This window comes from Macaca thibetana, chromosome 3, assembly GCF_024542745.1.
Source record: "Macaca thibetana thibetana isolate TM-01 chromosome 3, ASM2454274v1, whole genome shotgun sequence".
Taxonomy (NCBI): domain Eukaryota; kingdom Metazoa; phylum Chordata; class Mammalia; order Primates; family Cercopithecidae; genus Macaca; species Macaca thibetana.
Window position 1 is genome coordinate 23,670,207 of NC_065580.1, and position 13,735 is coordinate 23,683,941.

Consider the following 13,735-nt stretch of genomic DNA (forward strand, 5'->3'; position numbering starts at 1 on the left):
TAAAGCTTTATTTGAATTTCGCGCCCTAAGCTGTGTTTGAACTTGTGTTTGCCTATATAAACAACCTGTAACAAGCACTCAGGGTCCCAGGGCCAACTTAGAGCTTGGGACCCTAGCGCGCTAGTAATAAACAACTCTCTACTGTGAATCTCGTGTCGGTGATCCTTCGCGGCGACCCCTGCCCAGGAGGGAATCGACAGTTCGGTTCCAACATTTGGTGCGTTGGCCGGGAAGTGGGGTCGTCCAAGGACCCCCGACCCATCCGGCGGAGACCCATCTGGCCCAGGCCACGGACTGCTGACTGAACGGACCTACCAGGTACTTTCGTTTTGTTCTGTCTGTCTTGCCGGCTAACTCTGAACTCTGGGGAGTACTCCTTCTGAATTAAGTGGGGAAGGGGGACAGACGTGTCCGGTACCTTCCCACTTACGCCCTGGGAGACGCCCTGGCGGTAGTCTGGGAGAAGGCTGACGACTCAGTCAGCCTCCTTAAATCTGTAGGCAGGTCGCCCCTGCCGTCTGAATATTTTGTGATCTTGTGGCGCCACTCTCTGGCCGCGCGGCTTCTCCTTACTTGTCTGGTCTTTGTTTTTGTTACTTTCGTTTTGTCCTTGTTATACGTGGACGAAATGGGACAAACGTTGATGACTCTTTTGTCTCTGACCCTGACTCACTTCCCTGACGTTCGGGCTCGAGCCCACAACCTCTCTGTAGAAGTCCGTAAGGGACGATGGAAAACATTCTGCTCGTCCGAATGGCCAACTCTCCATGGAGAGTGGCCCCGGGATGGAACATTTAACCTCTCAATTATCTTGCAGGTTAAAGCAAAAGTGATGGATCCTGGGCCACTCGGACACCCAGACCAGGTGGCCTACATAATTACTTGGGAGGATCTGGTCCAAAGTCCTCCCTCTTGGGTGAAACCCTTCCTCCATTCCCCTTCCCCATCCCAATCTACCCTCCTTGCCTTAGAAGCCCCAAAGAATCGGAATCTGGACCCGCATAAGCCAGTCCTCCCAGATGAACCCCAGAGGGATCTCCTCCTTCTTGACCCCCTGCCTCCTCCACCTCAAAACCCCCTTCTGAGACCTCCACCTTACGCTTCACCCTTGCCCCCTGTCTTGTCCCCAGCTCTTTCCTCTACTGCCTCGGCCCCTACCCTTTCTCCAACTTCTCCCTCGGCCCCTACCCTTTCTCCAACTTCTCCCTCGGCACCTCCCTCCACCATGTCTCCTTCTCCAGCCCCGCCCAAACTCACCCCTCGGACGCCGCCACCGACACCTCCTCGTCTCCGCTTGCGGCGGACTGAGGACCCAGATGGCCCTTCCACTTGGCAATCCTCCCTTTTTCCCCTCCGTACCGTCAATCACATGGTCCAGTACTGGCCCTTCTCTGCCTCTGACCTCTACAACTGGAAAACCCATAACCCTTCCTTTTCCCAAGACCCCCAGGCCCTAACCTCGTTAATAGAATCCATTCTCCTCACTCACCAGCCCACTTGGGATGATTGCCAGCAACTCTTGCAGGTCCTCCTAACCACTGAAGAAAGGCAGTGAGTCCTCCTGGAGGCCCTGAAAAATGTGCCAGGACCAGGAGGCCTCCCAACTCAACTTCCCAATGAAATAGACGAGGGATTTCCCCTCACCCGCCCGGACTGGGACTATGAAACGGCACCAGGTAGGGAGAGTCTCCGAATCTATCGCCAGGCTCTGTTGGCGGGTCTCAAAGGGGCAGGAAAGCGCCCCACAAATTTGGCCAAGGTAAGGACCATAACTCAGGAAAGGGACGAAAGCCCGGCAGCCTTCATGGAAAGGCTTCTGGAAGGGTTCCGAATGTATACCCCATTCGATCCAGAGGCCCTAGAACATAAGGCTACCGTAGCTATGGCATTCATAGACCAAGCTGCATTAGATATCAAAGGAAAACTCCAAAGGCTAGATGGGATCCAAACCTATGGATTACAGGAATTGGTTAGGGAGGCAGAAAAAGTGTATAATAAGAGAGAAACCCCTGAGGAAAGGGAAGCCAGGTTAGCGAAGGAACAGATGGAGCGAGAGGATCGTAGGGACCGAGTGAGGGATAAGCATTTAACAAAAATCCTGGCAGCAGTTGTAAGAGAAAAAGGACCAGGGAGAGAGGGAGAGAAGCGGAGGCGGCCAAAAGTGGAAAAAGACCAGTGTGCCTACTGCAAAGAACGGGGACATTGGATCAAAGATTGCCCCAAGCGTCCTAAAGACCAAAAGAAACCTGCTGCTGTCCTCACCCTAGGTGAAGATAGCGAATAGGGGTGTCAAGGCTCTGGAGCCCCCCCCGAGCCCCGGCTAACTCTCTCTGTAGGGGGGCACCCCACCACCTTCTTGGTGGACACAGGGGCCCAACATTCAGTTTTGACAAAGGCAGACGGGCCCCTGTCTTCCCGCACATCCTGGGTCCAGGGGGCAACAGGGGGAAAATTGCACAAGTGGACTAACCACCAGACAGTTAATCTTGGACGAGGAATGGTGACACATTCCTTCTTGGTGGTACCTGAATGCCCGTACCCCCTCCTAGGGCGAGATCTTCTGACCAAGCTCGGAGCCCAAATCCATTTCTCCGAGACAGGGGCCCAGGTATTAGATCGGGACGGTCAGCCCATCCAAATCTTAACTGTGTCTCTACAAGATAAATATCGGCTTTTTGACGCTCCGGTCATCACTAGCCTCCCTGATGTTTGGTTGCAAGATTTTCCCCAAGCTTGGGCGGAAACGGGAGGACTCGGGCGGGCCAAGTATCAAGCCCCAATCATAATTGATTTAAAGCCCATGGCGGTGCCCGTGTCTATCAAGCAATATCCCATGAGCTGAGAGGCTCATATAGGAATTCGGCAGCACATTAACAAATTTCTAGAACTCGGAGTGTTGCAACCTTGTCGCTCGCCTTGGAACACTCCTCTTCTGCCAGTAAAAAAGCCTGGTACTCAGGATTACAGGCCTGTCCAAGACTTGAGAGAAATTAACAAAAGAACCATGGACATCCATCCCACGGTCCCCAATCCTTACAACTTACTCAGCACCTTAAAACCAGGCTATAACTGGTATACAGTATTAGATTTAAAAGATGCTTTCTTCTGTTTACCTCTGGCCCCCCAAAGCCAAGAACTCTTTGCCTTTGAGTGAAAGGATCCTGAAAAAGGAATTTCGGGCCAATTTACCTGGACCCGGCTTCCCCAAGGATTCAAGAACTCTCCCACTCTCTTCGATGAGGCTCTTCATCGAGACCTGACCGACTTCCGGACCCAAAATCCAGAAGTGACCCTACTCCAGTATGTGGATGACCTCCTCTTGGCTACTCCTACAAAAGAAACCTGTATACAAGGTACCAGGCATCTACTCCAGGCACTGGGTAAAAAAGGATACCGGGCATCCGCCAAGAAGGCACAGCTCTGTCAGACCAAGGTAACATATCTGGGGTATATCCTGAGTGAAGAAAAAAGGTGGCTCACCCCTGGGCGTATAGAGACAGTGGCTCGCCTTCCACCACCACGAAATCCCAGGGAGGTACGTAAATTCTTGGGAACTGCTGGGTTCTGTCACTTGTGGATACCCGGTTTTGCTGAACTGGCCGCCCCCCTTTATGCACTCACCAAGGAGAGCACCCCTTTCACCTGGCGGGCAGAGCATCAATTGGCTTTTGAGGCACTAAAAAAGGCCCTCTTGTCTGCTCCAGCCCTTGGGTTACCAGACACCTCAAAGCCCTTTACCCTCTTCCTGGATGAGAGGCAAGGAATTGCCAAAGGAGTCCTGACCCAAAAATTAGGGCCTTGGAAAAGACCGATAGCGTACCTGTCTAAAAAGCTGGACCCTGTGGCGGCCGGCTGGCCCCCATGTCTTCACATCATGGCAGCCACTGCTATGCTGGTCAAGGACTCTGCTAAGTTAACCCTTGGGCAGCCACTAACTGTTATTACCCCACATGCCCTAGAGGCCATAGTGCGGCAGCCCCCGGACCGGTGGATAACCAACGCACACCTAACTCACTACCAGGCCCTCCTACTGGACGCGGACCGCGTCCAGTTTGGCCCTCCGGTCACCTTAAACCCTGCCACGCTGCTGCCAGTACCAGAAGACCAACTAAGCCCACACGATTGTCGGCAAATACTGGCTGAGACCCATGGAACGCGGGAAGACCTTAAAGACCAAGAACTCCCAGACGCGGATCACACTTGGTACACAGACGGCAGCAGTTACCTTGACTCAGGTACCCGGAGGGCGGGAGCGGCGGTAGTAGATGGCCACAACACCATTTGGGCACAATCACTACCTCCTGGCACGTCTGCACAGAAGGCTGAGTTAATAGCACTAACCAAGGCCCTAGAGCTGTCCAAGGGAAAGAAAGCTAACATTTATACTGATAGCCGGTATGCCTTTGCAACGGCTCATACTCATGAAAGTATTTATAAAAAAAAAAGGTCTCCTAACCTCAGAAGGAAAGGAAATCAAGAACAAAGCTGAAATAATTGCCTTATTAAAAGCCCTTTTTCTTCCTCAAGAAGTGGCTATAATTCACTGCCCCGGGCATCAGAAAGGACAGGATCCAGTCGCAGTAGGAAACAGACAGGCTGACCAAGTAGCCAGGCAAGCCACCATGGTGGAAGTACTGACCCTAGCCACAGAACCTGACGAAACCAGCCACATAACTATTGAACATACTTATACCCCAGAAGACCAGGAAGAAGCAAAAGCCATAGGGGCTATAGAAAACAAAGACACTAAAAACTGGGAAAAAGGAGGAAAAATAGTCCTTCCCCAAAAGGAGGCCCTGGCAATGATCCAGCAGATGCATGCCTGGACACACTTGAGTAATCGAAAGCTAAAATTACTGATTAAAAAAACTAACTTTCTAATCCCAAAGGCAAGTACCCTTGTAGAACAAGTGACATCTGCCTGTAAGGTCTGTCAGCAGGTAAACGCTGGGGCTACCCGAGTGCCAGAAGGGAAACGAACTCGTGGTAATCGCCCAGGAGTCTATTGGGAAATAGACTTCACTGAAGTAAAACCTCACTATGCTGGATATAAGTACTTACTGGTGTTTGTAGATACCTTTTCAGGATGGGTAGAAGCCTACTCCACCCAGCAAGAAACGGCACACATAGTAGCCAAGAAAATTCTGGAAGAAATCTTTCCTAGATTCGGACTTCCCAAGGTAATTGGGTCAGATAACGGGCCGGCCTTCGTTTCTCAGGTAAGTCAGGGGCTCGCCAGGATATTGGGGATTAATTGGAAATTACATTGTGCCTATAGACCCCAGAACTCAGGACAGGTAAAAAAAATAAATAGAACAATAAAAGAGACCCTTACTAAATTGACCTTAGAGACTGGTTTAAAAGATTGGAGACGCCTCCTATCCTTAACTCTGTTAAGGGCCCAAAATACGCCTAACCGTTTTGGGCTCACTCCATATAAAATCCTCTACGGAGGACCTCCCCCTTTGTCAACCTTACTTAACTCCTTCTCCCTCTCCGATCCTAAGACTGACCTACAGGCCCGGCTAAAAGGACTCCAAGCAGTACAGGCCCAAATCTGGGCCCCCTTGACAGAACTGTACCAACCAGGACATCCACAGACCAGTCACCCCTTCCAGGTGGGAGACTCTGTCTACGTTAGACGGCACCGCACTCAAGAACTAAAGCCTCAATGAAAAGGACCCTACATTGTTCTCCTGACCACGCCCACGGCCATAAAGGTTGACGGAATCTCCACTTAGATCCACGCATCCCACGCCAAGGTCGCTCCAGGGACACCCGGACCAACACCACCTGAAACATGGAGACTCCGACGCTCCGAGGACCCGCTCAAGATAAGACTCTCTCGTATCTAGCCCCTTGCTTATTACTAGCCCTCCTTCCCTGCATCGCTGGCAGTAATAACCCCCACCGGCCATATAACCTGACCTGGCAGGTAACTGATTTTAGTACTCATGAGGTCTTAGGTAAAACCTCAAAAATTACTCCTATGGGGACTTGGTTCCCTGACCTCTATTTCAACCTAGACAAAATAGCAAGGATAGATGACATGGAAGGGGGAGAATGGAGAAAACAGGCTAGAAGGGTGTCCGTAAGCCGGAACGGGTTTTATGCCTGTCCCGGATTCAGGACAGAAAAAATGAAAAAAACTTGTGAAAAAATAAATGCCCTGTTTTACACTAGTTGGTCCTGTATAACTACTAATAATAAAAAATGGAAATGGGCCACGAAACCCTGGTATATAACCATGTCCTTTGTCCAGTGCTGCACCAGAACCCAATATTCAAAAACTTGCAATCTGGTCCGCATCAAGTTTAAAGATGCAGCAAAATCTGATAACCGTTGGATATCCGGGTTAACATGGGGCCTATATTTATACCAAAAGCCACTGTATGAAATCCCTATCCAAATCAAATTAATAGTCAACCCTATCACAGCCCCTGTCGCAGTAGGACCAAACCAAGTTTTATCAGAAACAAGGAAGCCCCTGGTTCCTGCACCGAGAGAGCCCCAACCAAGAGCTCCTAAAAGCACTTCCCCGCCCTTAATCTCCACCTCCTCTAAATACACACCCTCAGCCCAAAACGTCACCCGCGGGCCCCTTGACCTGGGAATAGGTGACAGGCTCCTAAATCTCATAAAGGGCTCCTATTTCGCTTTAAACCAGACAAAGCCAGAATTTACCTCCTCTTGCTGGCTATGTCTGGCAACAGGCCCCCCTTACTATGAAGGCATCGCCTCCACTAATAATTTCACTAACTCCGCCAATCCTACTGGATGCGCGTGGGAACAACAAAGAAAACTAACCCTGGCTGAGGTTTCTGGGTCGGGAACCCGCATAGGCCAAGTGCCCCCTAGTCATCAGCATCTTTGTAATGTAACCTTGACAGTACCCAGCTCCAATCACTATTTGGTCCCCTCCGAGACGGACTGGTGGGCTTGCAACACTGGGCTCACCCCCTGTGTATCCACAGCCGTTTTTAACAGCGGCACCCACTATTGCGTATTGGTACAAGTTGTTCCCCGAGTATACTATCACTCTGGAGACTCCTTTGATCTCTGGTGTGAGCAAAAAACTCATACTAGACCAAAGAGAGAACCTATCTCCCTCACCCTCGCTGTCATGTTAGGAATTGGGGTAGCGGCTGGAGTTGGGACCGGGACAGCAGCCCTAGTGCATGGTAACCATCATCTGCAACAACTTAAAGTAGCCATAGATAAAGACCTTAGAGCCATAGAACAATCTATCACAAAACTTAAAGAGTCCTTGACTTCTCTGTCTAAAGTTGTATTACAAAACCGACGAGGACTAAAAATTGTCTTTCTGAAAGAGGGCGGGCTCTGTGCAGCCCTGAAAGAGCAATGTTGTTTTTATGCAGATCATTCAGGAGTAGTTAAAGATTCTATGGCAAAACTAAAAAAAAGATTAGACAAGAAAAAAAAAAGAGAAAGAATCTCAACAAAGTTGGTTTAAAAATTGGTACAACCGATCCCCTTGGTTTAGCACCCTAATCTCCACCATCTTAGGACCCCTCATCCTGCTCACGCTCATCTTGACTTTCGGGCCGTGCATACTTAACCGTTTACTCGCCCTTATTAAAAATAGATTAAACATAGTACATACTATGGTTCTGACCCAACAATACCAGACCCTCAGGACTAAAGAAGAGGCTCAAGATTGAGCCTCTATCACAAAAAGAGGAGGGAATGAAACTAGGCCTCATAATTCCTAAGCCTCATAAAATTTAGAAAGCTTGGCCATCATGAAACTTAAACCCCAGATGGCCACGGATAGCCCCCCGATGTTCCCAGAACCCAAACAGAAAGACAATTCCGGGAAATAGCCTCATGGGGTCCCACCCTGATAGCCTCATGAGGTCCCACCCTGATAACCTCATGGGGTCCCACCCTGACTCAATGTCCCCGATGTTCCCGGAATCAGCAATTCCAGGAAAGAACCTCCTAAGGTCCCGCCCCAACCAATCAGAACAAGATACCTTGCTCAGGCCATAGACAGACCCAATTACCACGCGCCTAAAGCTTTATTTGAATTTCGTGCCCTAAGCTGTGTTTAAACTTGTGTTTGCCTATATAAACAACCTGTAACAAGCACTCGGGGTCCCAGGGCCAACTTAGAGCTTGGGACCCTAGTGCGCTAGTAATAAACAACTCTCCACTGTGAATCTCGTGTCGGTGATCCTTCGCGGCGACCCCTGCCCAGGAGGAAATCGACAGTTCGGTTCCGACACCTACAATGTAAATTAAATGCTCAAGTAGCCTTCTTCCCTGAGGAACAGCAGTGATGCTTGCAGGTTCCCCCACAGTAAGCACTTTGGTTACAGATGTTGCTTACCCTCTAAAAAAAGGAGGAAAAACTTTTCCCTCCAGAAGTCTACAAAAAAAGTGAGTAGTTGTGGCAGATAGAACTTTGGGAAAAACTAAAAATGTGCGGCCAGTGCATATATAATTAAATAAAGAGCTAAGGTGACCCAGAAAAACAAAACCCACTAAAAAAGAAGGCCTTAAAAGAAACACAACCAATTTTCCAAAACTTTTAAAGGAATGGGCTAATTCATCCTTGCAGGTTCCCATATAATACCCTCAAGGTCACACTGTGATGCATACTGCTTTGTCCAGAATTTAAGAGCAACTAATGAGATAGACCAGGATGTTCACCCAACTGCGTGTAACCTTTCTACTTTACTAACTGCCATACTTGGAAACTACAGATGGTTTTCTGTGTTGGGCCTTAAAGATGATCTTCTCTGTTTTCCAATTGAGGAACCAGCTCACCAGTTATTCACTTTTAAATGTTAAGACCTGGAGACCGGCCGGGCGCGGTGGCTCAAGCCTGTAATCCCAGCACTTTGGGAGGCCGAGGCGGGCGGATCACTAGGTCAGGAGATCGAGACCATCCTGGCTAACACGGTGAAACCCCGTCTCTACTAAAAAATACAAAAAACTAGCCGGGCGAGGTGGCGGGCGCCTGTAGTCCCAGCTACTCAGGAGGCTGAGACAGGAGAATGGCCCGAACCCGGGAGGCGGAGCTTGCAGTGAGCTGAGATCCGGCCACTGCACTCCAGCCTGGGCGACAGAGCCAGACTCCGTCTCAAAAAAAAAAAAAAAAAAAAAAAAAAAAAAAAAAAAAAGACCTGGAGACCAAAGTGACTTTCCAATATTGTTGAATAGTACTGCTTCAGCAGTTCAAAAACTCTCCCACTGTTTTGGGGGAAATACTGGCAAGAGATTAGAGACTTGCAACTAGATGAAGGAATTTTGTTACAATATGTGGATAACCCTGATTATGAGAAGTACCTATCGCTATTCTAGTCCTAAATCAACTGGCTCAGTGTAGGTAAAAGGTATCCCCTGTGGATATAAGATATCCTAGCAGAAAGCTCACATTTGCAAACAAAAGGTCATTTATCATGGCTCCAAGTTAAGGCTAGACAAGAGAAGCCAAATGACTGATTGAAAACAGGCAATAGCAGCCATCAAAACCCTGGGGAAGAGGAGGCAATTGCATGGATTCCTGGAAATGACCCGTTTCTGTGGGATCTGGATTCTAATTTTGGACTGATGGCCAAACCACTTTAGAAAGCCTTAAAGGGACTAGACTCAGAGCCCCTTTAAGGATAAATTAATAACAACCCCAGCACTGGGGATACCAGGCCACCAGAAGCCATTCAAACCTTATATCCATAAAACACAAGGAGTCAATTTGGGCAGGTTAATTCAAATGCAGGAGGCACACTGCAATCCATAGCCTATTTCTCTAGGCAATTGAATCAGACAACCAAGGCATGGCCAACCTGCCTTCAGACTGTGGTAGCTACCTGTATAGTTTTGCAAGAGGTAGAAAAATTTTCCCTGGGACAGTCAGTTACAGTGTTTGTGCCCCACCAGGTATTGACTTTACTAAAACAAAAGGGAGATTATGGCTCACTGCAGGGCAAATGGGCAAACACCAGGCCATTCTCTTGGATGCCCCAAAGGTTACCTTGCAAACTACCACACCTCGAAACCCCACTACACTGCTCCCAGCTACAGGACCCAATTCTGATTTACAGCATGGCTGTTTAAAAATCCTTAATGCAGGCCAAGCAAGGTGGCTCACCTCTGTAATCCCAGCACTTTGGGAGGCCGAGGAGGGTGGATTGCTTGAGCCCAGGAGTTTAAGACCAGCCTGGGCAACATGGTGAAACCCTGTCTCTACTAAAAATACAAAAATTAGCCAGGTGTGGTGGTGCATGCCTGTAATTCCAGCTACTCGAGAGGTTGAGGCATGAGGATTGCTTGAGCCCAGGTTGCCGTGAGCCAAGATTGCACTACTGCACACCTGCCTGGGGGACAGAGCGAGACTCAGTCTCAAAAACAAAACAAAACAAACAATCTTTATGCAGTCTATTCCAGCAGACCAGACCTGGTAGACCAGCCAGAGATCGAGAACTCTACACCAGTGGGAGCAGTTTCATGGAGGATGGACAGCGCCAAGCCAGGTATGCCATGGTAACTATCAACCGGGCAAAGGAAGCCCTTGCCCTTCCTGCTGGTACCTCTGCACAAAAGGCTGAGCTAATTGCCCTCACCAGGCCCATGGAGCTATCCAAGGGAAAGTGGTTACACTGATTCTAAGTATGCCTTCGTGGTAGTGCATGCTCATGGGACCATCTGGAAAGAGAGAGGCCTCCTGACATTAGGAAATAAAGACATTAAACACCCAGTGAAAATTTTAGCTCTATGAGAGGCGGCTGCTCTGCTCACGCAGACCTCCATTATGCACTGCCCCAGGCACCGAGAAGATGACTTATTGACAACTAAAGGAAATTAGGCAGCTGCCGGGAGCTTTAATTCCCCATTTGGACTTGTCAGATTTCAAACCCTGTTACACTGAGCAAGACAAGAAGCGTGCCTGGGGACTAGGGATTTGATAAAACAGACTCAGATTCATTCTGGAAAACGGATGCTTAGGGAACAGTCTTGCTCCCCGAGGCCCTGGTCTATCCAGCTTTAAAACATTTGCAGGAAAGAACACACTATGAGAGAGGCACCCTTGCAGACCTTGTGTGGCCATATCTCAGGGGCCCCCACCTTTGGAAAGCTCTTCAGAAAATTACACAGGGATATGTTTTGTGCACCAAAAAGAACCCCAAGACTGAACATAATCCTGCCAACAGAGGAATGCAACACAAAGGACTGTGCCCTTTTAAAGAGTGGCAGGTGGAATTCACTCAGATGCCTACAGCCAGTGACATAAACTCCTCCTGGTATTTTTTTTGAGATGGAATCTTGCTCTGTTGCCCAGGCTGGAGTGCAGTGGCTCGATCTTGGCCCACTACAACCTCTGCCCCACAGGTTCAAGCGATTCTTGTGCCTCAACTTCCCAAGTAGCTGGGACTACAGGTGTGTGCCACCATGCCCAGCTAACTTTTGTACTTTCAGTAGAGATGGGTTTTCACCATGTTGGCCAGGCTGGTCTCGAACTGCTGACCTCAAGCGATCTGTCTGCCTCGGCCTCCCAAAGTGATGGGATTACAGGTGTGAGCCACTGTGCCCGGCGCTGCTGGTATTTATAGACACCTTTTCAGGTTGGGTAAAAACATACCCCACCAAGTCCAAAAGAACCACAGAAGCAGCTAAGACAATATTCCAGAAAATCATTCCCAAGTTCGGACTCCCATGCACTACACAGAGTGACAGCAGTCCTTCTTTCATTTCAGAAGTTACCCAAAAGGTAAGTCAAGGATTACAGAGCAAATGAAAACTACATTCATCATAGAGACCACAGTCAATGAGCACGACAGACAAGATAAACCACTCTTTAACAAAGACAGTGGCCAAACTCTGGCATAAAACTAACCTGAGTTGGGATAGGGTTTTACCTATCACCTTGCCCCTGGTCAGGGTGGCACCCCGAAGCAGGCTTGGGTTAAGTCCCTTTAAAATGATATAGGAGAGGCCTTTCCAGACCCCTTTGCCAGAAACTCCACCTTTGGATGTGGTCAATAAGGCCAGAGAAACAGCATGTGCAGCAGTTGGGACAGACGTTGCTGGCTGGCCTGCGAGGGTGGGGGACTGTGATGGGCAGTGGAGTGGCTCATTACTCTGATGCAGGCTGGCCAGGCCTTCCCACAGCAACCAGTGGACGTTGGCCCTGCTCCTAGTCCTGGCCTGGCAACTCGCCCGGCCCAGGGGATTGCACTCTTATTGTTTTCAGGGGAACTCCATAGCGGCAGGAGCTCCTGACTTCCTGACACCCAGCAGTTCCCATCTTACTTCTGGGGTGAAAGTGGGGCCCGAAGCACGATGGTGGAGGATCCACGCTTCCTCCATGGCCACACTTGCTGAACCTCAATCAGAACCTCTCAGGGCCGTGGGCCATCTCCTCCAGAGCCTCTGCCCAGGCCCAGCGGGTGGTGTCTTCACTCACCATCCTCTGTATGTTATGGGCTGTGGAACCGCCTAGGTTTCAATCTCAGCTCCCACATTTATTATGAACCTTGAACAAAAACGTAACTCAACAACATCTGAATTTCTTTCTTTTTTTTTTTTTTTTTTTTGAGACAGAGTCTCACTCTGTCACCCAGGCTGGAGTGCAGTGGCACGATCTCAGCTCACTGCAACCTCCACCTCCCGGATTCAAGTGATTCTCCTGCTTCAGCCTCCTGAGTAGCTGGGACTACAGCCGTGCACCTCCACGCCTGACTAATTTTTGTATTTTTAGTAGAGACAGGGTTTCACCATGTTGGCCAGGCTGGTCTTGAACTCCTGGCCTCAAATGATCAATCTGCCTCGGCCTCCCAAAGTGCTGGGATTACAGACGTGAGCCACTGTGCCTGGTTGTCTGAATTTCTTAATCTATAAATAAAGATGTGAATGCCAGGTGTGTCATGAAGATGAAATAAAACAGTCCATATAAAGGCAGAGCACAGTGTACAAAGCCGTGTTCAGTAACAGTCAGTGACTTAGCGGCTTTTGACGGTCTCTTCGTCTTGGTTTTTCTGCCACAGCCCAAGCCTCATCTGTCTTCTCCTTCAAACCTCTTTTGAATTCAAATATCTAAGACAGGTCTCCTCAATCAACTTGGAAAGTGTATTTTGCCAAGGTTAAGAACGTGCCTGTGACATAGCCTCAGGAGGTCCTGAGGACATGTACCCAAGGTGGTTTTACACATTTTAGGGGGACATGGTGGGGGGTGTGACGGGTTCCAGGTCATAGGGGATAGATAAGAGACAAAAGTTGCTTTGTTTTGAGTCCTTGATCAGCCTTTCACTGAATACATAATTTAGTTTGGCTCAGTGAGTCCACATTTTTTTTTCTTTTTTGAGACAGAGTCTTGCTCTGTTGCCCAGGCTGGAGTACAGTGGAACAATCTCAGCTCACTGCAATCTCCGCCTCCAGGGTTCCAGCAATTCTCCTGCCTCAGCCTCCCAAGTAGCTGGGACTACAGGTGTGCGGTACCACATCCAACTAATTTTTTATTTTTAGCATAGATGGAGTTTTGCTGTGTTGGCCAGGCTGGTCTCGAACTTCTGACCTCAAATGATCCACCAGCCTGGGCCACCTAAAGTGTTGGGATTACAGGTGTGAACCCAGCCAGGATCTGCAGTTTTACATAAATGATAGGGCAGAGGAAGCAATCAGACATGCATTTGTCTCCAGTGAGCAGAGGGATGACTTTCTGTCCCACATCTATGAAGATGAGACATCAGTTCATACTGCTAGGGTGAAATTC

At 49.1% G+C, this 13,735-nt stretch overlaps 1 protein-coding gene across 1 annotated transcript in view; it reads right to left on the reverse strand.

The window, feature by feature from the left end:
- STMP1 (short transmembrane mitochondrial protein 1) overlaps positions 1-6,854 on the reverse strand; it is a 360,766-nt gene extending 353,912 nt beyond the window's left edge. The window contains exon 1 of the mRNA XM_050782433.1: positions 6,851-6,854. The gene's annotated coding sequence lies outside the window, so the exon portion shown is untranslated. The remainder of the gene's footprint in view (positions 1-6,850) is intronic.
- Between the last annotated feature and the right edge of the window lie 6,881 nt (positions 6,855-13,735).